Here is an 18593-nt window from a genome sequence, read left to right as displayed (position 1 = left end):
CAAATTTTTACATTGTTGAGAAAAGCGGCAGGTTTGTTACACCGTCGATGCTAAACTAAGTTTTTGTCAGCTTATGCTTATGAACTAAGTTTCTATAAATATGTGCACAGTGGTCCGTATCAGTCTTAAAATTCATTCTTTTATCGTTTGGAACATTTATTATATTTAACATTTCCAAAGTGAACCGCCTCTTATAATTATTTTCTTGTGTCAATATTTTAACGTCTTTAAAATTTGGTTTATGTCCAGTTATAGTGCAATGTGCTGCAAGCGCCGTCTTTTGTTCGAGTGGTTTGTCTGCTCTCTGATCCGATTTGTGTCCTGATATCCTAGTCTTAAGTTTAGTTTTAGTTGTACCAACATATACCTTTTGGCATATGTTGGTTCCGTCTCCATTACAACCTATCTTATAAACTACATTGCACTTATCTTCATTATTTATTTTGGACTTTGTTTTGCTAAATAGGCTATTGACACTATTTTTAGATTTAAATGCTAACTGGTGTGTGTCCTTATTGTAGATATTTGAATTACATAGTCTCTCTGATAGTCCAGGTATATACGTTATTGGCTTGTATAGTTTCTCCACTTTTTCTTCTTTGGTGGTTTTCTTTAAGGCGTATTTGAATAACTCATTTATGGTCATCTTCGGGAAATCGTTCTTCGATAGTATACTTCGAATTCTTTTTTCATTTTCCTTATGAAATCGTTTGTCGCTTATGTTAAGAACTCTGTCAATAAAGTTTATGGCTGTATTTATCTTTATTCGTCTGGGATGCTTAGAGTAAAAACTGATCAATCGTCCTGATGCTGTCGGCTTTTGGTACCAATCTAATATTAATTCCTTGTCATCTCTGATTATTACCGCGTCCAAATAAGGTAATTTTCCATTTTCTTCTATTTCGTGTGTAAATTGTATACTTTTATCGAAGGAGTTTAATGTTTTTAGCGTGTTTTCAATTTCTGACTTCTTGACAATACAAAAAAGATCGTCTACATATTTGATTATTAGTTTCGGTTTTATCGTCAATTTCTCCTTTGTAGCGTCCAATAACTCCTCCATTACAATGTCTGCAATTATCGGTGACGCTGGAGATCCCATAGGAAGTCCTTTTTGTTGTTGGTACACCTTGTCATCATACATAAAATATCTAGATTCTTTTATACAAAGAGTCAGTATTTCAATGAAGTGGTCCTTTGGTATTTGTGTGTGTTCTTTGATTATGTTCCATTTTTCTGAGATTGTTTTTAAGGCTAGATTTATAGGCACGCTAGGAAATAGTGATATGACGTCAAATGATAATAATATTTCGTCCTCTTCAATCTTCGTATCTTTGATTCTGTCTTTTAACTCCAGCGCGTCCTTGATATTATACACAGAATTCTTCGTCAAGTGCTTTAAAATTTCAACCATATATTTAGAGAGCTCATATGTTGGGGAATTTATGGAAGAACAAATCGGTCTTAAAGGCGTCCCTTCTTTATGTATTTTAGGGAGGCCGTAAATCCTTGGCGCAACCGCTGTGTTTGTCGTCATTTTCCGTTTTTCGTTGATGTTTATGATATTCATTTTAAATAATTTTTCGACTAATTTGTTGTTCTTGTTCTGTAGGTTATAAGTAGGATCTCGTTTTAATCTTCTATATATGCACATGTCCAGTAATATATCCTTCATTTTAGTTTCGTAGTCCTTTTTATACATAGCAACCGTCTTTCCTCCCTTATCAGAATTTAAAATTAAGATGTCTTTGTTTTGTTGAAGAAATTGTTTGGTTTTTCCCACTGTGTCAATAATAATCTTATCCCTAGTACTCAATTTTGTCCGTTGTAAGTGGTCGTCAATTAGAGAAACAACTTTTATTCTCGAGTTCTCTTGGTTTTCCTTGCAATTTAATGTTTGCACACATTCTTCGCTCTCTGCGATTACATGTAACAGGGGGAAAGTGGATTTTGTTGTTGGTAACGCATATTTTGGTCCCATTGAGAGAAGCCACTGAACATCGGTGGGTATGTCTTTGTTAGTATTGTTTGTAAACCACTCATTATTATGATTTATGTTGAGTTCTTTTTGTTGTCTTTGTAATAGAGTTTGGTATTTGTTGATGTGCCTTGTTTTGTTGTTGTTATCGTAGCTGTTACGGAGAATATTTTCACTCTCCATGAAAAGGTAAAAGTCATTCTCGTCCATTGTTTTTTCAAGTGTTTCTTTAATTTGAGATAATATGGTTTTGTTTTTGTATAATTCTCTATGTTTGTGTTGTATTAAAAGCTTGAGTATTTTTATGTGGAAATTGTAGTTGTGTTTTTCTAATGAAGCTAATAAACAACAAAATCCACTTTCCCCCTGTTACATGTAATCGCAGAGAGCGAAGAATGTGTGCAAACATTAAATTGCAAGGAAAACCAAGAGAACTCGAGAATAAAAGTTGTTTCTCTAATTGACGACCACTTACAACGGACAAAATTGAGTACTAGGGATAAGATTATTATTGACACAGTGGGAAAAACCAAACAATTTCTTCAACAAAACAAAGACATCTTAATTTTAAATTCTGATAAGGGAGGAAAGACGGTTGCTATGTATAAAAAGGACTACGAAACTAAAATGAAGGATATATTACTGGACATGTGCATATATAGAAGATTAAAACGAGATCCTACTTATAACCTACAGAACAAGAACAACAAATTAGTCGAAAAATTATTTAAAATGAATATCATAAACATCAACGAAAAACGGAAAATGACGACAAACACAGCGGTTGCGCCAAGGATTTACGGCCTCCCTAAAATACATAAAGAAGGGACGCCTTTAAGACCGATTTGTTCTTCCATAAATTCCCCAACATATGAGCTCTCTAAATATATGGTTGAAATTTTAAAGCACTTGACGAAGAATTCTGTGTATAATATCAAGGACGCGCTGGAGTTAAAAGACAGAATCAAAGATACGAAGATTGAAGAGGACGAAATATTATTATCATTTGACGTCATATCACTATTTCCTAGCGTGCCTATAAATCTAGCCTTAAAAACAATCTCAGAAAAATGGAACATAATCAAAGAACACACACAAATACCAAAGGACCACTTCATTGAAATACTGACTCTTTGTATAAAAGAATCTAGATATTTTATGTATGATGACAAGGTGTACCAACAACAAAAAGGACTTCCTATGGGATCTCCAGCGTCACCGATAATTGCAGACATTGTAATGGAGGAGTTATTGGACGCTACAAAGGAGAAATTGACGATAAAACCGAAACTAATAATCAAATATGTAGACGATCTTTTTTGTATTGTCAAGAAGTCAGAAATTGAAAACACGCTAAAAACATTAAACTCCTTCGATAAAAGTATACAATTTACACACGAAATAGAAGAAAATGGAAAATTACCTTATTTGGACGCGGTAATAATCAGAGATGACAAGGAATTAATATTAGATTGGTACCAAAAGCCGACAGCATCAGGACGATTGATCAATTTTTACTCTAAGCATCCCAGACGAATAAAGATAAATACAGCCATAAACTTTATTGACAGAGTTCTTAACATAAGCGACAAACGATTTCATAAGGAAAATGAAAAAAGAATTCGAAGTATACTATCGAAGAACGATTTCCCGAAGATGACCATAAATGAGTTATTCAAATACGCCTTAAAGAAAATCACCAAAGAAGAAAAAGTGGAGAAACTATACAAGCCAATAACGTATATACCTGGACTATCAGAGAGACTATGTAATTCAAATATCTACAATAAGGACACACACCAGTTAGCATTTAAATCTAAAAATAGTGTCAATAGCCTATTTAGCAAAACAAAGTCCAAAATAAATAATGAAGATAAGTGCAATGTAGTTTATAAGATAGGTTGTAATGGAGACGGAACCAACATATGCCAAAAGGTATATGTTGGTACAACTAAAACTAAACTTAAGACTAGGATATCAGGACACAAATCGGATCAGAGAGCAGACAAACCACTCGAACAAAAGACGGCGCTTGCAGCACATTGCACTATAACTGGACATAAACCAAATTTTAAAGACGTTAAAATATTGACACAAGAAAATAATTATAAGAGGCGGTTCACTTTGGAAATGTTAAATATAATAAATGTTCCAAACGATAAAAGAATGAATTTTAAGACTGATACGGACCACTGTGCACATATTTATAGAAACTTAGTTCATAAGCATAAGCTGACAAAAACTTAGTTTAGCATCGACGGTGTAACAAACCTGCCGCTTTTCTCAACAATGTAAAAATTTGTGTTATTATTACGTTATTTCCATTTGTTAATTTTTGTCATTTGCAGTATTTCCCTGAAGATGACTGAAGAATACAGTCGAAATATTGGAATAATAAAAAGAAAATAAAAATTAAAACCCCAATTCTTTTAATTTTGACTTTAAGCCAAAAGAACCAAAACGAATAAAAATTAAGGACAAGTCAACAATAACAACAACACATTATTTACTATAATAGAAAAACTTTAATTTTAAAACAGCAGTCTCACATGAAATGAGTTACTATTCTAGTTATAGTATACATAGTTACTATTCTAGTCCCAATTCCTATTTCATTCTCAGAGCACAAAAAGGGGAAGAAGCCAGTTGGCAACTTAAGTTGCAATGGGCATTAATGGGTTATGATGCAATTTTGAAATTTGGTACAGAGTAATATATATTATGCATTACTTCTTTGATATTTTAAATTGAAAATTAACCATATAAGACCACCTTTGGTATGGTTATTCGTATTTTTAAGTTAATAACAACATATGCTCACATTTTGGTACATCCACATTCGCTCTTAATTGGCACATTCGCTCTTAATTGGTATTTTGGTTTCTAATTTCCACAGAGAATTGCCAATGTTTTAGCTATCGCAAGATTTTCAGTAACTGAAGATCTTACCTTAATTTCTATGAATATCGGCTGTTATACGGATTTTGGGATTCCTTTGGTTGGAGAACCTCCATGCTGAAAGTGATTAAAATAGATCCACGTTTTAATGTTTATCGAGACATCGCCTTTTAATTTCAGTCCCATGTTTCAAAAAATTTTTAGTTGGATAAATCTTTGACCCCCATAAATTACATCTTATGAACCTTTTAATTGGAATTTGGTATATGTAATATGTCAGGATATGTTATCTTTTTTAAATTATTTATCTTAATAGACACTAAAAGACTTCTATGAATTAAATATCTCCAAAAAGAAGAATAACTCGCATAGGCGAATGCATATTGGAATTGTATCGAATAATTCCAATCGAATTCCAATCTGCTGCTATTGTGTCGATAACCTAAGAAAATATTTGTGTTATGTTCTAGGAAGTTGTTTACTCAGATCTAAGATACAATTTTGTAGTTAAGTGTTTGCTTCAATTTTGATTGGTTTGATATCTGTAGGCCAAAATTCGAGTAAAAATTATAACGGAAATTTGACCTTGACAATTTTGACCTTGAAGATGAAGTTGACGGATTTTATGTGTTCACAATTATTATTCTTTACGACGAGAGCTAAAACTTTGCTTCCACGAGTGAATCCAAACAGAATCCCCATAGAACGGTACCTCCAGATTTTCGGTATTTCGGACGTTGTGGCCTCAATATTCCACCGAAATGGCTGAAATTTGGTATTTAGACTTCGTTGGGGGTACTCAAATTTCGGTATATGTCCACGCCTTCCTATAGCCCCCATGGAAAGGTACCTCCCGATTTTCCGTATTTTGAAGGTTGTGGCTTCAATATTCCACCAAAATGGCTGAAGTTTGGTATTTAGTTTTCAATGTGATATAAAAATGTTAGTCAGAAATTTTTCGATATAGCCCCCTTAGAACGGTACCTCCCGATTTTTGTAATACTGAAGATTGTGACGTCAATATCCCACCTAAATGGCTGAAATTCCTTATTAATCTTCTAAGAGTTATAAAATATTCCAAATGAGTCTTAGCAGTATAGCTACACGTCTTCCTATATCCCCATAGAAGCGTACTACTTGATTTTCGGAAAATTTGGTATTTAGTCTTCTTTGAGTCTAAAGACTTTCCGTCAGAAATTTGTCGGTATAGATCGACGTTTTGAAAAAGGCATCGGATTTCAGGAAACCGATCAAATGAAAATCTAAAAACCGAAGGGAAAGCTGTGAATAAATATTTCTGCAACGTCTGCCGTACAAAAATTTTAATATTTTTCGAAAGCAGGACATAACTTTGTTTATATTATTCCTGGTGGTACAACAAATTTGTCGAAATAAATTTCTAATTAGTTGTCGAGTTATAGTCAATAAAGAAGTAATTCATAATGGCATAAATAGTCCGGTCAAAATAGACATGCGTAAAAGGAGGAAATAGCAAAAATTCCCACAAAGCTGAATTTTTGTGGAGAGCTAGGGTTGGCCATTAGGAGCAACGTCCTAAAAGTCCCCATCGATCCTATGTGTGCAAAACAAGTTATTCGGGGTCAAAGGTCAAATTTTAAGGGTTTTTAGATTTTCGGATTTATATTTTGAAAACGGTTGATCTAATCAAAAAGTGACTAAAGTAAATATTGTAGACAGAAAAATTATCTACAAGTTTGACCTTTATAATTTTTTAGAAGGAACCATTTCTGAGGACTTTCATCTTTAAATGAATATAGATTGTGTCGATTTTATTGCCCCAGTTCTTCAATTTTCTTTAGGACAAAGCTTTGCAGTAGTCGATTTACATATATGAAAAAACCTTGATTTCGAGAGTGCTGTAATTATTTTGGTTCATTTAGTCCTAAGTCATCTGTTATAATAGCTTAGGTGGCATATAACTTCAGTATCTACCAAAAAAATGTTTTTGTGAAAAGCTTATGCACAGCGGTAGTGGTGTAGAGTATAACATAGTCGGTCCCGTCCCGACTACAGCCTTTGCTCACTTGCTTATTTCTCTCTTTGTTTTGAGAATTTCCAGTGCATTTCCGAGAATAAGTAATTAACTCAAAAATTAACATAATGTCACAATATTGTAATTTAACATAATTGTATACCCCAACGACATCTAGATGTAAAAAACATAGATGTCTCACGCGAATAAAACCTTGTTTATATAAGTCTTGATGATACGGAAGAGCTAAGTGCTTTCATAAACGGTATGAAACTAATTTTTCCATTTTACTACAACACTGTGCGACACGAAAAAAATTAACCACATTCTGACACCGCAGCGTGATAGAAGACGAAAAATAAGAAGACACATGTCTCGGCGTTTTTCCCTGTTACTTCGAATTTCGCCGTTATGGGCCCCCAAAGACCTGAGGCCTTGATGTCAAAAAGGACCATTTTGTCAGGCTCATATCTTCTAAACCGCTAAGAATTTTGGTTTACTCGTGGAAGAAAAGTTGTAGCTCTCATCTTAAAGAAAAATAATTGTGAAGACATAAAATCCATTCAACCTTATCTTCAAGGTCAAAATTGTTAAGGTCAAGTTTCCGTTATAATTTTTTCTCAGATTTTGGCCTACAGATATCAAACCGATTAAAATTGAATAAAACAACCAACTACAAAAATGTACCTTAGATCTCAATAAACAACTTTCTAGAACATACGAACCCTGTAGAAATGGTTCTTAAAGGTTCTTAAAGCAAAACAAATGCAATTTTTATTTTCTTTTTTCGGTTTCTGCTCCATAGATATTAAACCATTCAAAATTCAAGAAAACATTCAACCACAATAATGTAGCGAATATATCAGTATACAACTTTGTGGAACATCAGAGTCCACTACGAACTGTTTTTAAAGGTCAAAATTGCAAAAAACTTTAGAAAACATTAGATTTTTTTACCTTTTTCTTCGATTCTGGTCCATAGATACCGAACCGTTCAAACTTCAAGAATACAAGCAACTACAAAAATGTACCCAAGACCTCAGTTAACAACTTTCTAGAACATATGAACATTCTAGGAGCGGCCCTTTAAGCTCAAAATTCCATTAGTTTTACTCATTCTTTCCTGGTCAGGTCCGTAAATAACAAACCTTTCAAATTTTCTAGAGTGTTGAACAGTTTGTTATTTCCAGGCCTGAGCTTAACCATAATATAATTGTTAGTGAATTTTGAACATGAAGGACCGTTCCTAGAATGTTCAAATGTTCTAGTAAGCTCTCAACTGAGATCTTTGGTACATTTTTATAGTTGCTTGTATTCTTGAATTTTGAACGGTTCGGTATCTATGGACCAGAATCGGAGAAAAAAGTATAAAAATCTAATATTTTCTAAAGTTTTTTGTTATTTTGACCTTTAAAAACAGTTCGTAGTGGACTCTGATGTTCCACAAAGTTGTATACTTATATATTCGCTACATTATTGTGGTTGAATGTTTTCTTGAATGGTTTAATTTCTATGGAGCAGAAACCGAAAAAAGAAAATAAAAATTGCATTTGTTTTTCTATTTTGACCTTTAAGAACCACTTCGTATGTTCTAGAAAGTTGTTTACTGAGATCTAAGGTACATTTTTGTAGTTGGTTGTTTGATTTAATTTTGATCGGTTTGATATGTGTAGGCCAAAATCTGAGAAAAAATTATAACGGAAACTTGACCTTAACGATTTTGACCTTGAAGATAAGGTTGAATGGATTTTATGTCTTCACAATTATTATTCCTTAAGATGAGAGCTACAACTTTGCCTCCACGAGTAAACCAAAATTCTTAGCGGTTTAGAAGATATGAGCCTGACAAAATGGTCCTTTTTGACATCAAGGCCTCAGGTTTTTGGGGCCCATAACCGCGAAATTCGAAGTAACAGGGAAAACGCCGAGACACGTGTCTTCTTATTTTTCGTCTTCCATTACGCTGCGGTGTCAGAATATGGTTAATTTGCCATGACACAAAAAATTACACACAGTGCAATACAACTCGTGGCGGAGGGCATAAACTCGTGGCGGAGGGTATAAACTCAAGTGGAGGGTATAAAAAAGCCTTAAACGAAATTAACGTTGTTCTTACTTATTTTATGTACATATTTATACTATAATTGTGATGTGAATTCAGTTAAACTTTTGATATTAACAAGTAAGAAAGTATCAGCCAGCTGTACTAACATAGATATACCCTCAGGCACTGACCCAAAAAAAAAACAGTAAGGAAAGAATCAAAGTCAGGCGGGGCCGACTATATGATACCCTACTCCACTGTGAATATGTAAAATATAAATCGGAGCTATATCCAGATCTTAACCGATTTTGATATAATTTGGCACATTTAGTTCCAGACCGAATTCAGTCACACATTCCAAATATCATTGAAATCGGACTTATATAGCGTGTTTGGAGCAGCAAATACGCGAAATCAGCCGAAAATATATATGGGTGCTATATCCAAATCTGAACCGATTTCGATATAATTTGGCTCATTTATTTCTAGACTGAATTCAGTCACACATTCCAAATTTCATCGAAATCGGAAATATATAGCGTGTTTGGTACAGAAAATACGTGAAATCGGCCGAAAATATATATGGGAGCTATATCCAAATCTGAACCGATTTCTATATAATTTGGCACACTTATTTCTAGACCGAATTAAGTCAAACATTCCAAATTTCATCAAAATCGGTCGTATATAGCGTGTTTGGTGCAGCAAATTCGTGAAATCGGGCGAACATATATATAGGAGCTATATCCAAATTTGAAACGATTTCGAAATAATTTGGCACACTTATTTCTTGACCGAATTCAGTCACACATTCCAAATTTCATTGAAATCGGACATATGTATATAGCATGTGTGGTACAGAAAATACTTGAAATCGGCCGAAAATATATATGGGAGCTATATCCAAATCTGAAACGATTTCTATATAATTTGGCACACTTATTTTTAGACCGAATTCAGACAAACATTCCAAATTTCATCAAAATCGGACGTATATAGCGTGTTTGGTGCATCAAATTCGTGAAATCGGGCGAACATATATATGGGAGCCATATCCAAATCTGAACCGATTTCGATATAATTCGGCACATTTATTTCTAGACGGAATTTAGTCACACATTCGAAATTTCATCAAAAATGGACGTATATAGCGTGTTTGGTGCAGCAAATACGTCAAATCGGGCGAAAATATATATGAGAGCTATTTCTAAATCTGAACCGATTTTCACCAAAAGCAATAGCGTTCTTCCTATAGCTAAAAAAGTTGTAGTCCCCAATTTTCAGCTGAATCGGACAAAAAAAGGCGACCTGTACGTTGCGAACATGGACAGACGGACAGACAGACAGACGGACGGACATGCATAAATCGACTCCGAAAGTGATTATATGTATATCTCCAAACGGAACTATGGGTCTATTTCGTTTCCTTTTGTATGTTACATACAAATGCACAAAGACATAATACTCCTTACCAATAGTGGTGTAGGGTATAAAAACCAAACAAAATAATTATGCCGTATATAAAATATATTGATTTTGTATCAAATCATTAAATCGCATTAAACAAAGTTTGGAAGAAATTTTTCAAAAAATTTTAGAATTATCTTGCACGATAGCTATTTGAGTATGTACCGGCAGGGTTTTGGAGCTTGAACCATTATCTCAGGAAGTATTAACTTATTCCGGAAAAAATTGTACCGTTTTAAATGAGGCCACTAGAACAACCTACTGAAAAGGAATCTAAACGATGTGAGAGAATCGAAAAAAGAATCTAAGTGATGCCAGAGGAGCTCTTAAACTTCACTTTTTTCGAATTTTGTGTAGGAGGTACCGGAAGGAGTGGACCATAGCTCATATTCCAACCTGATGCATGACTGGATGAAATAATATGATGTGCAAAGTCTGCACCAATCAGAAACTCCCTGCGAGAATTATCTTGCGGATTTGCCATTTTGGGTGGTGCCGTCAGGGTTTCTTTGAACATTTTCCCAATATCTCAGGAAGTATGGCAAGTACCACATAATTTGGGGTCTAAAACCGTTATTTCGATGAGGCACATTTTTGGCCGTATCAAAGTGTATATGGCAAAAACCAAAAATCCTTTGCAATTCCATTTGAAAAAAATTAAAAAATTTTTTGCGAGCACATTTACAATTTTTGGCATGGAGGTTAAGAAAAGAATTCTGGTTTCAAATCTGTTCGCGTTCACAAAATTGGACGACGCGCGCAAAAGTTATAGCGGTTTTTATTCTTATATATAGAAAAAATATTTAAAAATATCTTATTTGTTGTTATGAGAAAATGTATGCATAAATCGTTAACAGCATTCCATATCTATTCGTAAATGTTTAAATAGTTATTAAATTTATTATTATTTTCGCGGAAAATCAATAAATAATATTCTGTAATAATAACAAACAAACAAATAATTATCCTGTCCCAGAGTCCGTACAAACCCTCAAAAAATAAATTAAAAAATATGTATATGCGGATTCTAGACAATGCGTAGAAAAATATGATACCAAATTTATAGAGATTGGGTACATAAATTTCATATTATAGCAACAACAAAAGAGAAAAACTTATTATTGGACAATATTGTTGCAAATATATTTTTTGTCTTGATTCGAAATATTAGAAAAAAATATTTGGGAGATCTCCAACTATTTCGCTAAAATCCCATACAATAATTAATGTGTACTGCTAAAACTTCATCAAGAAATATGGTTTACCATCGTGAAAGCTTATTTGCTTACTGTGATAACTTATAAGGATAGGAAATTAAGAGTAATATTGAAATTATAATCATTCAAAAAATGTGAAAATTAAAAAGCCTACCATTCGCGAATTAGTTAAAATCAGTTGATGCGCATTCGTTTTTTGGATGCAGCGAATCAATCTCTTTCAATATTTATGCATATTTCAAAGTTTCACTCAGCGGCCAAAGTGTGTCGCCAGTTGCATCACACAATGCAAAAAACCTTAAAGTGGGTAAAAATCGCGCAATTTGCATACGATTTTGATGCGCATCCGGCTTCAGTAGCACCCATCAAAAATACGTCTATATACACATAGTTCAAATAGATTCTTCAAGAACGGTGGATGTGCCTCCACATTCTATTTTGGGTAAAAAACCCATAGTACTCGCGAATTTCTGTAATTTATGACACGCGTTTTTGCACATATTATAATTGCGTATAAAGGATTTCATTTATGTAAAAAATTTTAAAGTAAATCGCGGTTTAATACGCCGATTTGTCAAAATAAATATCGGTATCTATATCAGCTGTTTTAGTAGATGGATTCGATCGCGGAAGGTCTCATTACATCCGTCGCGTAAAAAAAACTAAATTCACGCGGGTTACAAAGGAAATTGAATGGCACTTGTAAATTTTAAACGCAAAAAATAGGTTTTTTAAAAAAATCCACCCATCAAATATTGGCCTTTAGACTCCAATTACTAGGATGCTGTAAGGAGCACACTCATGAGATATGCATTAAACGACGTAAAATTACGAGTTCTATAATCCTATTATGAGTTTTGAATATTATATTGTTGCGCGTTCGAATTATTAAAAAAATGCAAAATTCCGGCTTCAAAATGTCAGCATCAATTTTAGGTGGATGCAGTGGATATATCGAAAAATGATAAACTAGTATCATATTGCCCATGAAATATTCTTTGAGTCTTTCTTTGGGCATATGTCTATAAAATGTAAGGTTAAGCCAGAAATCGGAAGGGAGCATAAAAAACTTGTTGGCTTCAACTCATTTTTACCTATTTTTCTACATTGATGCCAACACAGCTTCCACGTAAATTAATTTTAATGGTCGACCTTATGGGATTCCTCCAAAAACACTTTATTTTAAAGAATTTCAATCATACTATATAGAATATGTTAACAGTTCGCGAATTTTGAATGGGTGAAACTCGGATTCATCGATTAAAAACATTTTTGGTTTTCGCCATATACTCTTTTAGCCTAAAGGCTGAGGGTATAAAAATAGGGCATACATGTATACACTGGATATACTTTTGGTATAGATCCCCACATAAGGTATATTGACGACTTGAGGCACATTTTCCCACCGAAATGGTAGTAAATTTATATTTTGTGTCGGGTCCATACAACTATTCTGCTCGACTTTAGGTATGTTTATACCTTCAGCCAGACTTTTAGCTCTTCTCAAGGGACTACACACTTACCGAGATACTACCTGAAAGTTCCAAAAATAGCTGCAGCTACGAAAAATTGTTGTGTTCATTCATCTAAATAATGGTATAGCTGTAAATACTGCTTTAATGTTACATTTAACGTATCGCTCATTTAATCAAAGAGTGGCAAAACTAAAAAATGCGTATTCTGAGTTAGTACTTTCTAATTTTTCTACGACTTCTACTTGATCTTGCGTAAACGTTTCATGTTGATATTTCTAAAACTTAACGAGTTAGAGCTCATTTACTGGGAGTTTCACATAAATCAACAAAAAAGATTTTTATGTTTTGAAACACTAAAATACATGAAATTATGCTTGGTCTTGCATAGAAATTTAGCATTGATATCTGGCTATCTCATTACAAAAAATGGTCCAAGTAGTTATTTTTTTTTTGTGTAGTAATTTTGTTAAGTTAAGAAGTCAACTTAAAATGCGTTTTTCTCAAAACTGCAGTTTTTGAGATGTGACACTCTTTGAGTTAATGGGCGATATGTTAAGACCAAATCTGTTTAAGGCATTTTGAGTCGATTTAGCCATGTTCGGTCATCTGTCTGGCTGCCGGGTGCGATAATTCTCGAAAAGAGTAAACGATTTGGACAAAACTTTAGGCAAATTAATATTTCTTTCCAACTTAGTTTGGAAAATAGACCATTTCACGTATTTTGAATATATTGACCTCATTTCAAATCGAATTAGATGTATATAAATTGTCATTTCGTTTTGATTATTAAAAATGTTTATTTATTTTTGGTTTCTTTTATATCACACAACAATAAACGCCACAAAACACAAAGATAATTGTAGACAAATGTTTTATTCGCGATATTTCAAAAGAATTTAAACATTTGTTGAAATCACCAAATTTTGTTTTGATAACTTTGCTATGGCTGACTATGTTTATACCCTCAGCCTTTAGGCTAAGAAGGGTATATGAAGAAAAGACAAAATTTTTTAGTTTTCCATAAAAAAAAATTTAAAAATTTTTTTTTAAGCTACATGAAAGATTTTTGGTGCATAGATTGGGAAAAAAATCCCATTCTTAAATCTGTGCGAGATACTAATTTTGGTTGTTGCGCGCAAAAGTTATGGCGGTTTCAATTCTGATAAAAAGAAAAAAATCTTTAAAAGACTCGAATCATTATACTGAGAAACTCTCTTAATTAGTGGCTCTCTACATACTATATGTTTACTGAGGTCCCATAACTTTAGTGAAAAAGTTGTAAATTTTCGCGGAAATTAGGAAAGCATTCAAAACAATTGGTAGCTTACAACTTGTTTTAATAAAATTCAAGCTGTTTATGCATCTGAAAAATATATAAAAAATATGTACGTAATCTAAACATCGCGAAGATTCAAATGAAACCAAATCTATACAAATCCGTTTAGTGGTTTTCATATTATAGCGAAAAGAAAAAAATATATTGAGGAAATTTATAAAATTTTTGTAAGAGAAAATATTTATTAAAATTTATTTTGTGAGTTAGTTGAACAAAATGTAAGAAAAATAGGTCGGAGTTTTTCTTCTATTTTAGTTAAATTTCACGCAATAAATCACATTTTTTTATTTTAATCACTTCTCGATAACACGCTAACATCTAGCAGAAGATATGGATATCTTTCAAATAAATGTTGGGTTCCTTTAAATGGGGTATAATCTTGAAATAAAATTGTATCGGGTAATGTTCATTTTGAAATGCGTGTAAATCGCGAAATCCTCAAAATCACTTGATGCGCATGCGGTTTACCAATACAGCGAATTCTTCTCTTTTAATTTGTACACATTTGCCAGGATTTACTTTGGCCGCTAAGATGTAGCATCGTCTGCAGTTTAGTGTGCAACAAACTGTATAACGCTTATATATTGCACAAAGTGCATACACTTTTTATGCGCATCCGATTTCACTATCAACCGTGAAAAAATACATCGATCTAAACATATTTCAATAAAATCCATCAAGAACCGTGGATGTAGCATCACACAGTATTTTTTGGATAAATCGGATACAGCTCCCACGCCACTAAATTTTTCAAACCGCTGTTTTCGCACAAACGCGAGTGATGATTCACTTTCTTCATTGAAATGGAAACGATCCAAATAAAACGCGAATTAGTCAGCGATATTTTGAAAAACATTTTTCGCAAATTTTTCAATTTTTGCAGTAGCCATTTCCGCCGTTCTAGTAGATGGATTTTTATGATCTGTGATTCATATGATCCGGATCGCCGAAAAACTAAAATATCGCGGGGTACCAGCACACTCAAAACAATATTGTAAATACTGTACCCAAAAAATAGGTTTTTTAGAAAAAATATCACACTAAATTTTGGCCTTTGGCAGTAGATTACTCTGCTGTTGTGTGGGCTACATACTCAATATACATATCAGATTATGCGAAATCGCGAGTTCTTTAATCCTATAATTGGTTTTTCGAAATATCCGAATGCGCGTCCCAGTTACATAAAAAATACAAAAAACACCTGAAATCCGGCTTCAAAATGTCAGCATCCATAAAAGGTGGATGCAGTGGAAATTTTGGAAAGTGATACATTAGAAGTGTAATCTTCATTTTGTATTCTCCTACTTTTACTTTGGACAGATGTCCGTCATTTGAATGGTTTAATCAGAAATCGAATAGCAATGTAAAAAACCTGTTTCGCTTCAACGTGTTTTCCCTATGTTTTTTCCTTTACGCGGTCGTAACTACCACGTAAATTAATTTTTTTTGCTAAATTTTTGAGCTTTGTACAAAAACATCTAAAATAATCCATCAATAGTCATAGTTATTGGTAAACTACAATAGTTCGCGTATTATAATAGTGCAAACCTTGGCTTCATGGAAACTAAAAAATTTTGACTTTTCCTCATATACACTTTGATACGATGAAAATGTGCCTCATCGAAATAATGGTTTTAGACCCCAAGTATGTTTGGACGAAATGTGTTTCAGACAATTTGGAGTCGATCTAGCCATGTCCGTCCGTCTGTCTGTCTGTCTGTCCTGCTGGCTGGAGCGCACGATAACTCTCGAACGGATGAACCGATTCGGTTCAAATTTTGGCTTTCGTAATACTTTGCCCAAACTAAGTTTAAGTTCGAAGATGAGCTACATCGGACCAGTCCTTCCGGTACCTCCCCCACAAAAGTTCGAAAATGTTCGGAAAGTTTGTGCACACGATAACTGTTGAAGGGAGTGACCGATTTGCTCCATACTTTGTATAGCGTAAACTTTCTACCAGAGGAATATGAGGTTTTAATATGGTTTCAATAGGTCCACTCCTTCGGGAACCTCCCACACAAAATTTCGGAAAAGTTCAGTTTAGGGCCATCACTCGAATCGCTTTGATTTTTGTTTTAGCAACTTGTATTTACTGCCCTCCATACGACGGTACAAGTTTTATTAGGGGCAAGTCCATACTTCCTGACACCGTGTGAGGTGGTTGGAGCGCAAGAGAACTCTCGAACGGATCTGCCGATTCGGTCCAAAATATGGCCTTAGTAATATTTTGTCCAAACATAGTTTAAGTTTGAAAATAAGCCATATCGGTCCACTCCTTCAGGTACCTCCCCCACAAAAGTTCAAAAATGTTCGGAAAAATTGTTTATACGGTAACTCTTGAAGGGAGTGGCCGAATTGGTCTATACTTTACACATCCTAATATATCTACTAGATATAGATCAGGTTTAAATATGGACTATATTTTTCCACTCCATCCGGTACCTTCCACACAAAATTTCGGATAAGTTCATTTTAAGACCTGCTATCGAATCACTTTGATTTTTGTTGAAGCAACTTGCATTCGCTGCCTCAATTACGATGGTAAACGTTTTTCCAAGGGCAATTCCATACTTCTTGAGAAACCAGCCGAAGGGTGTAAAAACCACCTATGGCTCCATATGTAGTGGCTGGAGATCCACTTTCATAATGGTCAATGTAGATCCATTCCTTTTAGTATCTCCTCCGCAAAACATTTGATCTTTAATCCTAATCAACATTTTTGTCTGTTCAAACGCCCAACATTTTGAAAACCCAGTAAATACAAACGTATTTTGGAAAAATTTTTTTTCAATATACACAGGCTGAGGGTATATCTCTGTCGGCAAAGCCGACTGATACTTTTTTTACTTGTTTTTGTTCAATTTCAAACTACGGCAATATATTTTGACAGGAAATGGAGGTATCAGCTTGTCTTATTGGATGACCTTCTATTTGGATCATGGTTCACACCAACAGCTTATTCTCGCATTTCGGATTTCACCTTATTGACATATTTATTAAATCGTCGTTGAAAAATAAACTGAAAATAACCTGATACAGACATTTTACAACAATGGCATGTTCTAAAGAGTTGTGTGTTACGTTCCAGCGAACATTTTTCCAAAAGAAAGCATTAAGAAAAATTAACGGTTTTGGAGATATGGTGCGAAATGTATACAAATTATGGAAATTTTTGATATTTTATAAAATTTGAGGCAATACATGTAGTTTTTCGAGTTCAATATTTCTGTAAGTAGCTTATTCGCGCCCTTATCTACAAATTTGCTTCAGAGTTCAGATAAAGATTCACATAGGTTTCAGAGATATAGCCCAGAATTGCTTTAAAAAGTCAATGTTTAACCATGTTTAGATGGGGCCATAAAATCCATTCTGGATATGACACAACAAAACCAACTAGGGGTTTTGTCGTTTGGGTCTATATATTCAAAAAATCCTCAGCTCAAATTGTTTTCACAAGATTACTTTAAAAATGTTGCACAGTGTTGTAGTTCATATTTCATGATTCCCTGACGACCGTCCAAAGCCCGTCCAACGATGCGAGTATAGACAGTTTCCTTGAATTTTCATTTGTCATAAAAAGAAAACTTGTTTTCTCATTGCCCTTAGTTTGTTTGGCATTACTACATAGTAAATGGAGAATAAAACGCTGTAAAAATATGAATGAATGTTAATAGAAAAGGGAGGAGAAAGGACGAAAATAATTTCTTTGATGTTCGTTATGATGATTGTTGTGATAATAGTGATTTTTGCAGGACAAATTTTGCGTCACCATTTATTTGTTTGAATACAATGGGGTCGACAATTTCTCGTTTTCAACAACAATAGCAATGGAATTGGAAATTGCACATCCCTCGTTGTACGTAAGAGGTTGGGACAGACGATTCAACACTTACTGCATTCTCGAAGTCGTTGGTCTTGAAAACAAAAAAGGGACTTGAAAGAATAGAAAGTCTTCCACAAGAAGAAGCAGGTGGTATGCGCCCTCCTTATGATGGGACTTAAAGATCTCTCCAAAGACAGTAAAATTATTCGATTCGAGAGAGAATTTGTAATACTAGAAGACGGCTATAAGACTATCATTGTTCTGGAACAACTACTGCACCAAACTAATCAAGAAATTATTTATGCCCTCTAACATTGTATGGAGGGTAATCAGTATTTTGAGTTACAAAAAATTGTCAATAT

The sequence above is a fragment of the Musca autumnalis genome, unplaced genomic scaffold (assembly GCF_047663935.1).
Source record: "Musca autumnalis isolate F117 unplaced genomic scaffold, ASM4766393v1 scaffold_3, whole genome shotgun sequence".
NCBI classification, from domain to species: domain Eukaryota; kingdom Metazoa; phylum Arthropoda; class Insecta; order Diptera; family Muscidae; genus Musca; species Musca autumnalis.
Note: the sequence above shows the minus strand (reverse complement) of the source record.